The sequence below is a fragment of the Meleagris gallopavo genome, chromosome 6, assembly GCF_905368555.1.
Source record: "Meleagris gallopavo chromosome 6, MGAL_WU_HG_1.1, whole genome shotgun sequence".
NCBI classification, from domain to species: domain Eukaryota; kingdom Metazoa; phylum Chordata; class Aves; order Galliformes; family Phasianidae; genus Meleagris; species Meleagris gallopavo.
In genome coordinates this window covers 25,555,131-25,573,959 of record NC_139409.1, presented here as the reverse complement: position 1 = coordinate 25,573,959, position 18,829 = coordinate 25,555,131, and the positions used below count along the sequence as shown (strand labels likewise).

At 34.4% G+C, this 18,829-nt stretch overlaps 1 long non-coding RNA gene across 1 annotated transcript in view; it reads right to left on the bottom strand.

Moving 5' to 3' along the window:
* The window catches only part of LOC104911402 (uncharacterized), an 80,958-nt gene extending 64,795 nt beyond the window's left edge, over nt 1–16,163 (bottom strand). Inside the window, exons 1-2 of the long non-coding RNA XR_014884246.1 lie at nt 15,917–16,163; nt 8,501–8,617 (exon numbers count right to left, since the gene is read on the bottom strand). This is a non-coding gene — a long non-coding RNA (uncharacterized LOC104911402). The remainder of the gene's footprint in view (nt 1–8,500; nt 8,618–15,916) is intronic.
* Between the last annotated feature and the right edge of the window lie 2,666 nt (nt 16,164–18,829).

Genomic DNA, 18,829 nt, shown 5'->3' with positions numbered 1-18,829 from the left:
TGTTACAATTCCCGTAAACTTCTTATTTAATGAAATATTCACTAGAGTAAGAGATATTAACTCATATACAGCAGAAACCCCAGATTATTTGTTCTTACAAATTTTATTTTAACTAAATGATGACTAATATTTTCAGATTTGTTGCTTGGGTAAATGGACAACTAGATACTTTCAGAGGAAAAAAACAACGAAAGGCTTTATTTTTGCCTTGCAGGGAAGGAAATAAACTTCAGAAAATTGGATTTAAAAAAAAGAAGAAATCATAACATGTGGATTATATCATATGATTATGAGGTGAAATACAGTGTAAGATGCAGTGTACTTAGACAAAACTTTTCAAAAAGACAGTGTTCAAATAATTCCACCAAAAAAATCTTACCAAAATAACAAATCTAAACTCCAACTGCAACATTATTTTAAGCATTAATTACAGTATCACAGAACCACAGAATTGTAGGGGTAGGAAAGGAGCTCCAGAGATCATCAAGTCCTAACCCCAGTTGCAGTTCCCTAACATTTATTCTAGTTGTATACCAGTGTATGTTTATTCCTAATTTTGGAAGATCAATTCAGGTTAATTTCGAGAGATTTGTTGTATCTTCTTGCCTACTGCTGAAGAATTGGTCATTGCTGCTTAAGACTGACCATTCTATGATGATTCTATGACATTTTCTGAAACATAGAATGCTTAAAAATGCTAATCCTGATCCTGTGCATGTTGTATATAAAAATGGATGGATGCATAGGAAAGTTAGAGAAGGAAAGCAAATACAAAATTACTTGGTTCATGAGGATTCAAGAGTACCTACTGGCATCATCAGCACTGCATTACTCTAGTGTGTGTGCATAATTAAACAACTATAAAACAGTATGCTTAATTCTGATTACTTGATAGCAGACCAGAGTCAACGGGAAAAGCTGAATACAGCTCATCTTATTGAAACATATAGTGCATGTGCTTCCAAATTCATTGTGCAGAGCAGGGCAATATTCTTGGCACACCCCTCTCTACCAAACAAATCATATAGCACAACAGCTGTAGTAAAAACATTAAGTTTTAAGGCTATTTATAACACAGGAAGTCACACAGACAATTGTGTACTAAATAACAACCTAAGGAATGAGGAAAAACTGATCATTTAGTAGACATGGTCTTTAACTAAATGTCAAATAAAATTATATGACAACCCCTGGGAATATTTTAAAGTGTCTGCTTAAGACGAAAGCTTGCTCGTCTAAAGTATACACTTCGGTAGTTCAGTGTGTAATTCTGGTTTTATTATTTGTATTCCAAGAGAGATGAAAAACTACACTGAATTTGTGATAGGTGCTATTTTACCACAAAGTAGCAATAATAGATGCAATAAAGAAACCTTTGACGAACAGAGTTTTTAGTGACAGATACTCAGCAAAAAAACATCATGGAGAGTTGTCTAACCTATTCTATAAATACGGTATTGCATTATTCTATATATTTCTAAGATTGAAGTTTCAAACAGAGTTTCTCTGAGAAGAAATTTATCATTGGAAGTTTGCCCATACTTTACTTGGGAGGCATGGGCATTTTTTCAGCTTCCATGGAACAGCCCTAGTTTTACTAAAATGAGTTGATTTTAGCCTAGAAGCCTATACTCTTTCTATATCCTTTCTGTAGTTGTTTAAAAAGATAAATCACATTAATCTAAAGTATTGGACATACATTCAAGCAATATATGATTTTAATGTACAAGAACTGAATGCACAAAAAGACTTAGGTATCACACTGCTAAGTATTATAGCATCACTATAAAGTGTATACAATGGCTATCCAATATACATAAAAAAGCATAAACAGAAAAATTAGCACAGTGAATAGGCATCTGCTCACGCTTTCCAACAGGAAATTTTGAACACATGTCTAATTCAAACTTAGTTTCTGAAAAAGTCCAGAACAATAATTCTGATTCAAACTGAAGGTCTTTTCTCCACTAGCAGTTCCCAGAGGTTTACTGTCTTATAGATTTCCGTAAAAGTTTCAGGCTTCAAAACCATCTTGGACAAGTCATGCTAATAATAGTGTCCACTTTTATACGACAGCTCTGTGATTTCTATCAGTAATATTTTATTTATTTATTTATTTATTCTTTTCCTGCAATCAAATAAGAAGGGTGAATTGGCTGATCTGGAAGATGTTTAGGAAAGTCTGGGCTGCTAGAGCACATAACTTTAAAAAAAATAATAAATTATGAATCTCTTATTACCACGGAGACTAAATCTCTGGCAATATTTTCTCTTGATATATCAAAGTTGTTTTTTGTGTTATTTAGTCCAATGCTTTAGGAAAGGCAAGGAACTTGTAACTCATTTCAGTTAAAAAAAAAAAAAAAAAAAAAAAAAAAACTTTACATTTTCAAATATCAGTGGATATTTTGAGGACCAGACAGCCTAGTTCTGTTTCTTTCAGGCAGAGTAAATATCTAATATAGGAAGTTATGTATAGGCAAGTAACATGAAAATATTTATTATAATTATGACACTCATAATTATTATTGTTTTTAATAATTATTTCTATATTATTACTAAAATGGAATGAACATATCTTACAGAATTACAGAATGGCCAGGGTTGGAAAGGAGCTCAAGGATCATGAATCTCCAACACCCCTGCCACATGCAGGGCCACCAACCTCCACATTTAATACTAGATCATCTTATGTGGAAGATAGTATGTTACTGTGTCACTCCACAGTAATTTGTAGAGTTCTACTTTGATGTCAGTGCAGAAGTAATTACAGACAGTAGACGTCTGTTGATCTAAGTTGTTCTGGCCATTCTTAGCTACAGATGTAGTTGACTGGAATATTGTCTTCAATGTGCTAAGTTCTGTTTTGTGTAACTTGAGAAATAAATTGCTAAACCTTAAAATGTGGACTGTTAATAAGCAGGTAATTTCTCTCTCACTGTCTTGCTGTTCCAATGTATATCTGTAATATGGGGATAACCCCTCATATCACATAACATTTTATGAAGATAGATTAATGCTTGTGAAGCATCACAGTGCTGAGTGCCAGAGAAAATCCCATGAGGCAGCCTTAGAATCATGTGCAATAGATAGTCCATAGAATGAACAATGATTGTAAAACAAAATAATGAATAGCTAGTGTTTATAACTGGTCACTATCCATCTTACTCACTCAATGGGATAAAGGTCACATGCAGAAAAAATACAGTCTTTGAGTATGCATTAAAAGTGTGTTTCATAAAGCATACCCTCCAGGGAAGAGAATTGCACTTCAAAGACTTGAGTTCTCTCATTTTGTACTTGTAAGAGTTTGATTTTGCCACTGCAATATCAATTATAATTTTAACAAGTAATATTCTCCCTTCCTGTCATTTATTCCTTCTACATGCACTCAGAATTTGTTTCCATTAATATCTCAACAGGTGTAAAATGTTTTTCCACAGATGCTTTTTCACACAGATGTTTTCCCTATTCATTCTTTCATTTCTCCCTTCAAGTCTCCTTCATTCTTTTGTGCTATTCATGCCAATAATCCCTCTGAAAGGCGACATGTCTCGGCTTCTTTAGAAGCTCAAATAATCACAGTGCTATTTAAGACTCAATAACCGTGTGCTCTTAGCAGTCTAAATCTGAGTACAATACTTGTGTCTTATTGTAATATTTTTTTTTCTTTTTTTTTTCTTTTTTTTTTTTTTTTTTGCTGGTGGGGGAGAGAATCAAAAGCCAAGATCAGTTAGCTACTTTCCGTAATTTAAAATCTGCCAGCCTTGTTTCTTTGTTTACTTGAATTGTTTCTATTTATTCATTATCTTTCAGACTGTATCTGATTTTAAATTCCTTTTCTTGATAGACTTTTCATGAACCTTAGGATATAGTCTGTATGCCCAGTAACACTGTTTATATGCTTATTATCTTTAATTAAATAATCTGAACAAAGATGCAAATCTGTGTTAAGATGGCAAGATGAACTACAGGTCAGATCATATTAGGGGGAACAGGATATTTGTTTTAGATGCATTAATACAGGAAAATTAAAATGCTTATGTCCTACCTGGCATAGTTCTCAGTGGGAAAAAAAAAAAAAAAAAGTCATTTGCAATTATAATAAATGATATCAACAAATAAACTATGGCTCAAGATATTTCACAAATTTGACCCTTATATATGCATGTATCAGGAAGATTTGTAGTGTGAATATATAGAAGTCACTGCTTTTTTCATGCTGAAATAACTCAAGGAAATAGAAAAAAAGGAAATAAAAATTGGCAGAAATATGCTGCAAAGACCATTTGTGTATCTTATCCCCAAATCACAGTAAACTTTGATTATAAAGATGCAGCATATTCAAAGTGTATGAATATCTTGTTTTGGGTTGTTGCTGTGATTTGGAAGTATTTTAATAAATTCAGTTGTTTGTCCTTGACCTTTAAAATTTTCTCCAATTAAGTTTTATATGCTTCAGGATTACTACATATTTCTGACTTAAAATTAAGCACATGGCCTCACATGGCCCTACAGCCTCCTCTGCAGAAAATGGCATATTTATAAGATTTACAAATTGTTGAGTTATTCAGGTTTTGCCAGTTCAAAAGCAATCCCTTTCCTCCCCAGAATTGTTTTTAGATCTTTAAGTTTTTTTAACCCTTAGCAGTTATTAAAGAACTTGAATATATATAGGCAAATATGAAAGTGGGATTCCTTGAGTAGAAATTATCAGGTTTGCTCAAAGGGTAAGTGGACAATTTTATCATAAAAATTACTCTTGCCAATGTTAAGTTTCATGCTCTATTTCAATCCTCTGGATACTCATACCGAAATTAGGATTCTCTTTTGAGAGTTAGCAAGGCATAAACCACACATAATAAACACTATCTCAGATGCAGACAATCTAGCTGTAAGAAAACAGGTGCTGATATTTTTGCTGCTTATGGACAGAAGACAAACATAGTTCAGAATTGTAATATGACTGTGAATACCTGGACTATGATATGGGGCATATTGGCTCATCATAATCAAGTACTTAAGCCAAAGTATATTAGATCTTAAATAAGCAGCTTAGTTCTAGTCCAGGACTTGAAAACCATTGCAACAGCACTGGGTCTTCATCTTCTACTCTTTCCTGTAGCTATAGGAGTATGATTGTGTTGCCATTTGTAGGACATGGACTGGCTGAGTTAATATGTCGTTAGCAGACTGTCTTTGATAAAAGTGTTGTGGATGGTAAAAACACTATTATAAATGAAGATGCATTTTTAGTATTTAAGATTCAATTGTGAAGAAGTTTAATAAGGAAAAAAAAGACATTATTAAACATGCAAAGTTTGAATACTGTGATGGAAGTTCTGGTTTATTCTTTTGTGTGTGTATGTGTGCGTGTGTGTGTGTGGATAAGATGTGAAATAATCACAGAAGAAATGTGGAAAATTCCTGTGTATAAGTTCGGTTAAGACTACAGAAGACTGGAATACCTCTGACATTTTAAAAAAGGGCCTCAACTTTACATATCTAGAATTGTTTGAGTAGGTTGATCTTTTCTCAAGGAGAGAGGATGGTTTCCAATGTGTCTTTCATGCTTTAGATCAAGTTTCACCTGACATTTCTGCTAATAAGCAGATCTTATGATATTTCAATACCTCAATATAGTATTTCTTCAGATTAAGTGAATTAGTTTTTTGATGCTGTTTTTGTTACTATTATTTCATATCTCCACCTGTTTTTTCACAAAGTACTCAGTAGTTCTTCAGTAGTATGTTTCTTTGCGAAAAATACTAGAGTATCTTAAAGGCAGGTATAATTGCAAACTACATTTCTATGCATGTCTCTATATAGGTAATCTTCATCATTTCCAAGAATAGGAGCACTTTGAACCTAGCCTATATTTAATACAAAAGAGGCACATTGAAAAGAAGAAATCTCAGTCACTCCAGAGGTTCAGCCTACTTCATTAGATAATCATTTCATATTTGGAATATGTTTTCCACCAAGAAGTGAATGTCAAGCTCTGAGCTCTGGAGTTAACAAAGCTGGAAAGTTTCCTTTTTGTCTTCATATTACCAATGCCTTTTGACAAATGTTAAGATTGGTGACACTGTAATTAGGTGACAGATTCTGCAACAAGTAATTGTGGAAATATTTGTTTTACTAATATTTACTAATTACATAATTTTAAATAAAATCAAAACAGTGTTTCCTCCTTGTCCCTTTCTTTCCCTGTCTCTCTATCTGTCTGTCTCTTTAAATTATGTTTGAACTGAAGAATTTGTTATTCTGAATCCTTGATGTATGCTAAAAATTGGGCAGCGAACCATACCACTTTCAAGCCTCATTCAGTCTTTACCAAGAAATAAGATACTGGAGAAAGTAGAAAAACATTGCTAAACTCAGATGAAAGCTTTTGGCATGAATCTAAGAGACTGTGAAGGGTATTTTGGCAAGGTAATGTCTACCAGCAACTAGGAACACAGATTCAGTGTTTATATCGCAGGTACAATTTAAATTCATTTAGTTAATTTATATAAATTATCAAGGCTAAACATTTCCTTGTTAAGTTCATGAGTAAAATCAGAATCAAGTACATTGGAAGGAGATTTTCTAGTCCAGCTCCTCCGATTAAACCATATCCAATTAGATGAACTAGCTCAAGATCTTGTGTAATTGGGGCAAAATATCTCAAAGGATGGAGGCTCGATCACCTTCTAGGCATCTGTTCCAATGTCTGAGCACCCTTATCATTACAAATTTTATCCTTATACCTGAATGTAATATTCCTTGTTGGAAATGGTGTCCATTACCTTCAGTCCCGTTACTGTGCACTTCTAGGGAAGTCTATTGCTGTCTTTTATATACTCTTCCATAAGTAACTAAAGACTGCACTGAAATCTTGCGTTAGCCTTCACACCTTAAGGATACTAACTATATTCTGTACATACAGGGTATAAACCCTTAATATGACAAACTGGCAGGTGAAATGATTTTCAGAGGATAGATTATGGACATATGGGAAAAAAAACCATGCCCAATTTTAGCAATTTTTCTGTGATAGAAGGTGGAATCTTTTCTGCAGCTTACACACTACCCATATTTTAAACCTGCATTGCACTGAGCAAGCTTCATCTGCTTGTGTGGAGAATTTCAACTTCAAAATTCTAAAAAATTACCTACTTAATTTGTTTAGTATCCAGTCTTGTTTAATAAATTATTATGTCATTCTGTTTTGCAGACCTTATTTCCTTATACCAATCAATGATAAATCAGAAAAACAAAAAATATTTTATATACAATGGTAAGAAGAGATTGTGAATTCACCTGAACTTTTTAAGATACATTAACTGACAGTTGATTAATCAAATATATATATATATATATATAAAACCTGTTTACCACATTCAAATTACAACTAGATTCAATTCTACTTTGTAGGCATTCACAGATTTTGGTCAGATATTCAGGTAGTGCACTAGGCAATTAGAATAGGAAGGAGGTAGGCTTCATAGACTACAGAGAAAGGAAGTTCAAAAATAGGAATATTTTTCAAGAAAATTGTTTTTGCAGACTTTTTTCTGATATAATTAAAAAAGAGGGATACTTATTGGCAGTAAATCGCTGTGTAGTCAAATAGTTTTGATTTGCATTTTATTGAAAAACAGATCATGAGAAGATACCTGCTTTTGTGACTTCCTACCAATCAAGAGTTTGTTAAGACTATACAAAATACAGCTTAACTACGTGACAAAGTAAGTGAACTCAAGTATGATTAACTTATTACTTTAATAATGAGGATCAGAGAAACATAAAAACATTAAAAATCTTATCTGATTTAATTTTCAGGACATCAGTAAGTAAACTTCAATATTTAACACATAAAAAGTACCAAGAAAGAAAACTGGACATTAGTATAGTCAGTACAAGGGAAAGAGTTTTCATTTGCATAGATAAGATTCTTATTGCAAGGGTCAAGCAGATGTAATACAAATGTGGCTTTCAACAAAATATGTAGCATGGTACTATCATTACTGTTTATTCTAAGATTAGTGAGATTCCCAGTGGTGCTGTGAATTTCTGTACTTCCATTTTCATATTTTCTGTGGCAAAGTTTTTGTCTGTAGGCTAGCACTTCAAATCACATGAACGCAGGTTTGACTTCATGAATTATCTCGTGTTGCCAATCTTATCATCTACCTTTTTTTCATAGTTGACAATTACACTATGATTCTGGATTGTAAGCTTTTAAAGTAACGAAGAATTACATTTTAACATAATTTTTTAAGTATCATAGTCAGATAATATCTGGTATATTTTCTGTACAGACTAATAAAATAGGGAGATAATTCTTTGGCATTATCTCTTTCATCAAACTTTTCCAGGGCACATATGCTTTTCTGGACTATAAATTTACTGGGGTGAAAGAAGGTGGAGCTGAAAAGAGTATATCTGCGAGGAAAACATAAATCTATATAGCACAGAAAAAATATACAATCATAACAAAGAAAAAAATTCGTACCTTCTTTTTTGGACTTCTTTAGAGCAGATTAGAACATAGGATTGGGACCACACCAAAAACCTTTGCTTCATTTTCCATTTGCATGTTTGCAGAAGTAGAGAAATATGGAGAGCAGACCTGTCATGTCAATGGGACAGGTAACAACCTGGATCCATCAGCTAATTATATGGCAGCATATAAAAGAATTTTGCAATGATAATTAATAGCCTTAAACACTACATACACATGATGTTTTGAAAGCAGAGAGGCAAAGCAAGTCTGCCCATCCAAAGAGTTTGTAATCTAGCAGTCTTTTAACTGAACGTAATTCAGTGAATGCATCTAAGCATGCTGATGACTCTATGCCTAGACTAAATTGGAAGAATCTGTTTTTAAGAATGAGAATTACATTTAAAAAGACATAACATGTTTAATTTCTGAAGGGATCAAATTGTTTACATGGGAAACTTAATGCAGTAGGATTCTAAATGGACTGTCTGGGAGCAACTGCAATTCGAATTGACAATAATAAATATAAACTAGGTCCTTCAGATTTGAACTAGTACTTCAGAGAAACAAAAGTAATCTGGGAGAAAGATTTGTCATGTACTATATATTACAAGCAATATAAACTGCTAAAGTAGTGTAACCTGGCTTCTTGCAGCCAAAGAAGTAAAAACATTCAGCACAGGAAGCAGGAGCTGTGGCATCACTGAAAGCAAGTGAAGCCATTTTGAGAGCATAATTAATGAAAGTAGCAGATATGGAGATATCCTTTCAAGTGAAGGCATCCCAGTGATTCGGGGGTGATTTGATAGATCTACCTGTTAACCCTGCTGCCAAAATAAGATATGCTGTTGTTCTATTTAACTGGCTACCATCTTTGGCAAATAGCTCAATAATTTCTGTTCAGAGTGACAGAATTCAAGAGGTCTGAGGCTGAGTAATATTTTAAGAGTAAAAGACTATATTTCGTTTTACTTTTTGTCTGATCAGCTATCTGAGCTGTATTAACAGCAGAGGTATGTTCTTGTGGTGCACCATCTGCTTTGTTATCTGCCTTGACAAACAAGCAACATAGTTACTACTGTCAGACAGTATCCATTGAAATGACATTAATTCCAGGAAGGTTATCTACTGGTTCATTTTGAGGGGAAAAAAAAGAAGCTATGTGTTAGTGGGTCTTTTTAAGAGAACTGCACATCAAGAAGTTTTGAAATATGTGAATAATGTCAGCAAAAGATGCACAATTCCACAATCAAATGCACAGAAAGTGGAGAGGATAAATTTGCACTCTTTTTTGGCAGAACATCTTGGTTATGTGCAAATGGCTAAGAGGCTTTTCCTTCTTATTTCTCTTCAAATGGCGAGAGTTCAAAAAAAGCAAAATGAGAGTCTACAGCTAAGACTCCACCAAATCAGTGAAGGCAAATTTTCTGAAAAAAAAAATTAACTATCAGGAAGACTTTAAAAACATATACATTACTTGAGAAACAGCAAGTACTTAAGGACAGAGTGAGATGTAATTTACACTAGCATCAATTTGGTCCATCGATTTCACAGCAGTTGACTTTTGTAGAAATACGCTGGATTTACAAGTACGCAAGTAAGACCACCACTTAGAGCACAGGACACTGTGAAATGATATGCAGCTAGATGCAGTCACAGTCAAACTCTGCCCCTGGTTACATCCTTTGAAGTCACTAAGTGCTTTCTTTGTCTCCCTAATGCTTTGCAATATTTCTTGTCTCCAATAAAATACTTTTCTTTCCCTGGCACAGGCTCCTGCAGTTCTTCCCAAAAAATGGTTAGAAACTAGCTGAGAAGTGACTTTTCATAATTAGAAATATCACAACACTGTCTGCCTCTTTAACTGTTTCCTTTGCTATACAGATGTAAACGAACGGGTGCTTCTCACCTGCTTCTTAGTTTAAAAGCTTAGAGCTTTTCAGTCTATTTTGATGGGTTTAATATTTGCATCTGAATGAGAATCAGCCTGATACTTGTTTTCATCAAAACAAGCAAACAAAACAAAACAAAAAGCAAACAAACAAAAAAGACAAAAAGATGTTAAGTACATAACTTTGAGTGAACTTAATGGAGGCTTGTGAAAATGAATTCTAAGTCTGGTGAAATTGCACTGAGCTGGGTTAGTTGGTTACAAGAGCTATTGGAATGGAATATATTTATACAATAGAAGCTGTCGTATGTCTTTCATTTATTTATTTATTTATTTGAGAGAGAGAGAGAGAGAGAGAGAGAGAGAGAGAAAGGTGCTGCACCAGAGAGAATTTGATATTCTCCTCTGTGCTATTTCCGTAGCTCTGAATGCAGAAGGGAAGAGCATATAGGAGCATATATGGTTAAAACAGCCATATCCTAGCACTTGTCTAAACACCAGGGCACTACTGAATTTAGATAAGAGTGATATGTGGATTTTCAGGTCCTTGCAACTTTGATTTTCTCTAGCCCATAGTGCAGACTTATACCTGAGGACCAGCTTACCTTAGCCAAGTGCATGAAAGACCACCCTCACTGCATCTTTCATGTGTTTCCCATATTTTTTTCTCCATCTTTATAAAATTTAATTGGAGTATTAGGGAGTTAATCATTGGTACACATTAGATTTTAAAAACATTCACCCTTTCAAGTCAGATTTATTAAGCTACCAGATAAATCTATTTGCTCTGTATTATTATTACCCCTCGCACTTTAAAATAAAATTTAGCTGAAGAATCTTAGTGTGTTCCTGTACTGAAGGAGACTGGAAAACTAAATGTATAACTTCAAGCTTCCAGAAGCATTCACAGCTTTTCATTGGTATCTGCTCTTTCACCTCACCAAATATAAACTTACTTGACTTTTACTCTCTAACTTGAACATCCACAATCTACTGCAAAAATGGAGCCACCTCACTATTGGGGTATGTTTCTGAAAGAAATGGCTAGAGGGAAGGAAGGCTGAAAAGGTTGAGGGCATGGCTGCTGAAGAGGATTAAAGATAAAAATGGTTAGGGGAGCACAGAGCATAAAGGGGGGCATACAGGAGGCAGGAAGAGAAGGTGGTAGGATTTTGTAATGATGAAGAGAAAATGGAGCTTTGGCATTTGAGAGGAAACACTCAAAGAACAGGACAGACATGAGGATCAAAATGTGGAGACATACATTAAATGTGAGGAAAAGGGAAGAATTCAAAAGAAATGAGAAGGGAAAAAAGGAACAAGAACTGGAACACAGAAGTAACTGAAAAAGATAAAAGGAGAGTGAAGAAGTAGTTTAAAATAACACAGACTGACAGAAATAAAAAGAGAGAGACGAAGAAAGAACAACCAGGGACAAATTAAAAATGGGCAGGAAAGTCCCCTGAAACTGGTCTTTTTTTATCAGTATGAGCCATGATGTAGAAAGGAAAAGCTTTTCACTTCATTGTGAAATCAGGTTTGCAATACATACCCAAACTACTTCTATAACATCTGTAGATTTTTCTTCCCATTTATTCCTGATTTGCCTCAGACAGAATCATCTGGTTTCAATCCCCCTCCCACGGGCAGGGTTGCCAACCACCAGATCAGACTGCCCAGTATCTCATCAAACCTGATGATGCCACCAGAGACGGAGCATTCACAGTCTTTTTGGGCAGCCTGTTTCAGTACCTCACCACTGCTCTAAGTAAAAAAAAAAACATCTTAACATCTAAACAAAATCTCTTCTCTTTTAGTTTAAAGCCATTCCTCTGGATCTTATCATTATCACACCATGTAATATGTCAGTCCTCCTCCTGCCTGTAAGCAGGGAAGACTGCAGTGAGGTTTCCCTGGAGCCTTCTCTTCTCCAAGCTAAGCAAGCCAAACTCCCTCAACTTTTCTTCGCAGTGGAGATGCTCCCTTGCTTTGAACATCTTTGTGGTCCTCTTCTGTACCTGCTCCAACAGCTCTGTATCCTTCTTGTACTGGGGGCTCCATGCTTCGAGTACTCCAGAAGGGGCCGCACAGGGCAGAGTCAAGAGGGACAAACACCTCCCTCTCCATGCTGGCTATCCTTTTATGATGCAGCCCAAGATACAGTTGGCCTTCCAGGCTGCAGGAGCACACTGCTGGCTCATGTCTATCTTTTCATCCAGCAGGACCCCCAAGTCCTTCTCAGCAGGCATGCTCTCAAGGAATTCTTTCAGTCTGTGTTCATATCTGGAACTATCTCAGCCCACGAGCAATACCTGCACTTGGGCTTGTTGAACCTTATTATGTTCTTGCATGCCCACTTTTTGAGCCTGCCCAAATTCCTCTGGATGGCATCCCTTTTGTCTATTGTGTTAACAGAACTACTTAGCTTAGTGTCAGCAGCAAACTTACTGAGGGTACACTCAATCCCAGTATCTATGTCATCGATAAAGATGTTGAAGAGTGATTCTGAGACAGACCTCTGGGGGATACCACTCAACAGAGGCCTCCACCTGGACCTGGAGATGTTGACAGCAACCCTCTGGCTATGACCAACCAATTCTTTATCCAGCCTTCAAATTGATATCTCTCCAGTTTAGAGAAAAGCATGGGATCTGAGATTCTAATTGCCAACATTAGAATAGTACATGTATACTTTTTCTTGCTACTTTCTCTCTACAGATTGTCTCAGACTTGTAATTCAAAGTGTTCTTACTTTCACAGCATCTATGAGTCAAACTTTGTGACTGTTTAGACCGTTGCTGTGCCTCTGACATTGCATTTATTATGAGGAATCATTACCCACAGATCCACTTTTGCTTCCCTACTTTCTCCTCACTTTTCAATATTTGCTTAATTTTTTTTTTATAACTTTATACTAGGGGAAAATATTTGCCCTGATCCATATGCTCTAGTCAGAAATACTTGTGTAATAAGCATCTAAACTGAAGAACAGTAGGTCTTGAAATATCATGGTTGTTGAGAAGTATTCAGGGAAGCACTGGTTGCACTGGAGAGGATGCCAGAAGTTCCAAAAAAAGGGCACACCCCATTTCTTTTTTTTCTGATTGTCTATTGGAAAGAATTTTCCACTTCTCTTTATTTCCCCTCCTTTATTTTTCCTTTCTCTGTCTTTTTTTGTTTGTTTGTTTGTTTTCTTTTTCCTGTTTCTTTTCTCATTAACTTCAGAGTTAAGTATGCCATCTGATATGGAATCAAAAATAATTGTTTCCACACTTAAGTCAGTCTCAATATCCTCTGTGCAACAACTGAGTCCTTGGTAATCTAATCCAAAATATTAGGACTGACAATCCAGATTTATTTTTACCCCAATCTATTTTCTATGTTATATCTTTTTTTAGTAGTTGTCTTCAATAGAGAATCTATTTGTTCTACATTAACTTTTTTTTTTTTTTTTCCCTGAAATTGATTTCACAGTATTAAGTATTATCCATGATTATTATAGAATTTATGTAAAAACTTGGATATTGTGTTTTGGTTACAATGCAAAATCAGTAAGTATATAGATTTGTCCGACCTCTATATTAGACAACCTTATAAAATCCTCAAGGACAATAACAATAAAAAGGACAAGGGACAATGGAAGAACTTTTATCCCAGTTCTGTGTATAATAGGCTTTCCTGAAAATCCAGGATCAAAGTGTCTTCATATAATAGAATAATCTGATCATTTTCTAAGTAATAATTGAGAGGTGGCAGTTACACATTCAAAATATATTTTGGAAAAATCTTAGCTAGTTCTAGAGTGGGATGATTTTTTGTGCTCTGCTAAAGAAATACAACTTCAAAGACTGCTCTGAAAATGATGCCTCCTATTTTATTATGTTGGCTCATGACATCAAAGGTAGATGTTGGTGATATGGCAGCAGAGACTGAACCTTCCCACAATATTCTGTAAAATTTTTGACCAGTAGGGTTGTGGAATCTCTTTCTCTGGAGATGTTAAAAACTTGCCTGGATGCCTACCTTGGAAACCTGGTCTAGGGAGAGTGCTTTGACTGGAGGCTGGACTAGATGTTCTCTAGAGGTCCATTCCAGCCCCTACAACGCTGTGTTTCTGTGATTTTATGGCTGTGTGACAGATGGCAGCAGAGGGACATCCTAACAAAATGGTGTCTGACATAGAAGTATGTATAAAGAAAAGGTATGTCATTGATTTCCTTCATCCAGGAAAAATGGCACTTATTGGCATTCATCAATGTTTCCTGAGTATTTCTGGACATCAAACAGTGGATATGAGCACAGTGAGGCAGTAGGTGGTGCACTTTAGCAGTGGCAACGGAGACAGTGGGTCATCACAACTGGGGCAGATTTTTACAGGCATGGCATGCAGGCTTTTGTTCATAGCTGGTGAAAATGCATAGCTACTGGTGGTGACTATGTTGAAGAATACTGTTGTGTAGCTGAGTGTTTCCTCCATCAAATAGTGTTATTGTGCTTTTTGTTGTAGTTTTCATGGAAACCAATAGGCGGCATTACTTTCAGAGCAAGCTGTTTATAGTTGCTGCAGAAAGACCTATTTTAGTGGGATAGAAATTACTGTTAATGAATTAAGAAATTGTTTTAATTAATATATAATTTATTGAAGAGAGAGAGCTGGTGAATATGTCTAAGGAAATTAAGGAGTTAGACTTCTGTTTCTTCATGTCTTAGAAACTGTTTTAGAATGACAGAATAAGGTTATACATCCATGATGACATTTGTCACAAGTGGACAAGAATTAGAATTTAGCTTTACACATCAACATAATCAACAGAACTGACATGTTTCTATTCCTTTCCTATTCAAGAACAGAAATCACTCAAACCTAAAAAATTTTACCCTAGTTCCAGCTTCCATTTTTCCTCATTTATCTATCACATGGTTCTGACCCTTCATTTTTTTCAGACACTCATTTTTAATGCAACACTCTTATAAATCCTTGAAAAAGAGTCTTTCTTTACACTGTCAGTCTGCATGTTCTCTATAAAACAACTTTATCTCTTAATTTCTCTGCAGCCCTATACTACTCTCCAAAAATGGAGCTTATACACTCAACAAAATGCATTTCAATTAATATTTCAGGCAAGTAAATTCTTGTGGTAGACCTTTACTGTGGTTGACTTAATGGAATCAATAGTTACTTAAATCACTTGCATAATGTCTTACTCTGTGATAATGAATGAATATAAAAAAAGAAATTCTTTTATATATAGTTTGATTAGAGAGCTAAACACCTTTATTTATGTCACGGAGTTAACGAGATCAATCTACACCCGTGACAGGGGGCGGTAGACCCCTGCCCTCCCCTTCCCAGCCCACAAAATGGGAAGGAAGGGAGGAAAACAAAAAAACAGCGGCAACAATCTATGGAGGAAAACTTATTTTACTAATTATGATATCGGAATGCAAGATAACACAATATAATACAATCTGATTGAAATTGAGACTAATAAATCAAATAAAACAGGAGAGAGAGAGTTCCCGATACCGATTCAAACCTGAAAAGCTTGGAACGGCCAGGAAAGCACCCTCCAGCACCCACTGCCAGGCAGTAAGAGACCGCCCCACCCGGAAGGGTCAGATCCCATGACTTCTGTAACGTATAGGGATAGGTGCCTGGAATTGGAGCATTAACACTTTAACTCCCAGTATACTACATGATGTATTGATGCGGAATACTGAGAACCAAACCAAAACAAAAAAAAAATATAAAACCATGACAATTTATTATTTTTGTAATGTGGGGTTTTTTTAGCATTTATTTCATTTTCTTTGTGACATCACTATTATTTTAAATGAACAGGTATAAATTGAAAAATTATGAGATTCTTCTTTCTTACTGCACTGCGATATAGATTTATTTATTTATTTATTTTTAATTCAAGAGTTATTTTTCCATAGTAATTTTTTTTGTGTTTCAACTAGAATTTTGTAGTTAGTTGCATAGTTTTTTTTCTTTGGCCACAGTTCTCAAATTAAATCAACTTGTCGCTTTAGGGTTAATAGACTAATCAAGATTGCTATGTACTTTGAAATTCTAATCCGAAAGAAGCACAGTATACTAGTAAAACAACTAACCAGCTGGATACCTTCAAGCATTCAGTCCACAACAGCAATCAAAAATGACACAAGATAGATTACAAGCTTGAAAAAGAAGTGTTGACCTTTAAATAGGTAAAACACCAATGCAGTTCTGGCTATTGAACAGCACTGTAGTGATGTATTTCAAAAAGTATTTTTGGAAATGCCAAGCACTTAATCATTATTGTCTGAGTACTTTACAGAAAAGTCAATACAACTGTTAGAAAAATAAACTGAGAAATTAACTTGCTTAATATGCATCTAAATCTTCTTCTTCAAATGTTAATTTCTGGGCCTCCCTTCCTCATTTTCCAGCTATACCTTCTGAGCTCTTTTTTTTCTATCTCAGCATTGTTTTAGACAGTTATCTTTCTCATCAAAGTAATCTTGTCTTCCTGTCACATGAGCATTTGACTTTCTCTTCTTATCTCAGATATTTCTTCATACAGATTTCTGACAATGCTGAAAAAAAAAAAAAAAAAAAAAAAGGGAAGGAATTTGTTTTTCACCCAGTTCAGTTTTGTAAACTTCTCAACTAAGAAATTAACATCAATATTGGATATTTTATCAGCATTCTATGTCAGCTCTCATAGCTCTTTCCAGTTCAGAATCTTGCATACACATGTATATACATATCAAATTATTATTATTATTATTTTTTAACTGGGCCCTTATTCACTCATTCTCTTTCACGTTCAAAGAGAAATGACTGGATTGTAAAAGTGGTAGTAATGCAGTAGTTGTTGTATAGACATAGTAGCATAATTCTTTTCTATTTTGGGTTTGTTTGTGCCTGCAACTTCATTGCTTTTTCAGAAAACTTCAAGTGTGTTTTGGATCTGTATTTTAATTTCTGAATGTGCAAAATTATAGAAGCAAAAAGGATTGACTGTATTAAAATTGTTATAATCAGAGCTTTGAGCCTCAGGGATGGCTTAGTAACTGAGTATTTTCAAGGGGATGTAAATTGGCCAGGGATATCATACAAATAACAAGAACTGTAATGAATACATGTAGTTAGCAAAGCCCTACTCATTTATCCTTCAGATCTCTAGAGTATAATGTTTTTTGTATAATTTCTATTGCTGGTAGGTTAAAAGAAAAAAAAAAAAGAAAAAAACCCCACAAATTTGATGAATAGGAACGGGAAAAAGAACTCAGAAACTAGTTGGAAATTGGAAACTTCTCAAGCTGTTTTCTTCAGAAGAGAATTTCAGTAGGAAAAAAAAAAAAGACAAAAAGAAAAAAAAAGAAAAGAAAAACCAAAATGAATCAAATAAAACCAAATCAAAGTAAACAAAAACCAACCCCTCTTTACTGTTTCTTCCTCTTATAAACCAGTTATTTTGTATCTTCCATTAGGAACGTCAGCAGACAAAAATTAACCCTCCAGAGTTGAATTTGACTGAAATTCAATAAACTTTTAAAATTATTCTCAGGTGGTCTTCATTTAGAGCTGTTATACTTCATATAAACATTTACTGATAAACTGAGTCGGTCAATCAAAATATTTCTTTGTAATAACAGCATTTATATCTGGTTCCTTTTTACCTCATATTTTATCATGTAGATATTACAAAGGGAGGGAAAAAAGAATATGGTTCGGTAAATGTGTTTCTATTAATTTCAAATATAGTAGGAAGCCAAATTGTAACATTGCTCCTTTTAAATGTGGGAATAAAGTGATCAGTCATTTTGTGAAATAGTTATGTTTACATTTTTAGGAGCATCTTTCGCCACTAAATACATATAATATATATGAAACAGCTAAATTGGCTTTTATGCAGTAGTATTGTTGGCTTGGTACAAGTACGTACAGGAAAACTGCATCTTTCTCCTGCTTATTAGCAAAATAAATTAAATCTTGGACCAATGTATTTCATTTGCTTTTCTTCTTTAATTGAAACCTTAAAATCACAGAACTTAAAATTTAAGGATTCAGGATAATATTTATTATAAACATACTTGCTGACTTGTTTGAAATGAAACTTCCTATCATAATCTATTCTCATCTCAGAAGACATAAAGAATTTTAACACTGGTCATGAAAATAGTAACCTGTAAATGTATTTGTGCAAATAATTAATACAGTCTGAGATATCAATAGCCTTCTAAATATTCCTAAAATGCATTTCAAGGAGTAGATAAGACTATAATTTTGAAATTGGTAGTTTTTCTATTTTTTATTACCAAGTATATATAAATATACTTAAATTTATTCTGGGAAATACAGCATATTATGAAAAAGATTTTTCCTGCTGAAATCTGTCATTTTCTTTGCATTAAAAAAATTGTAATATGCTATATGGATCTTTCATCACAGAAATATT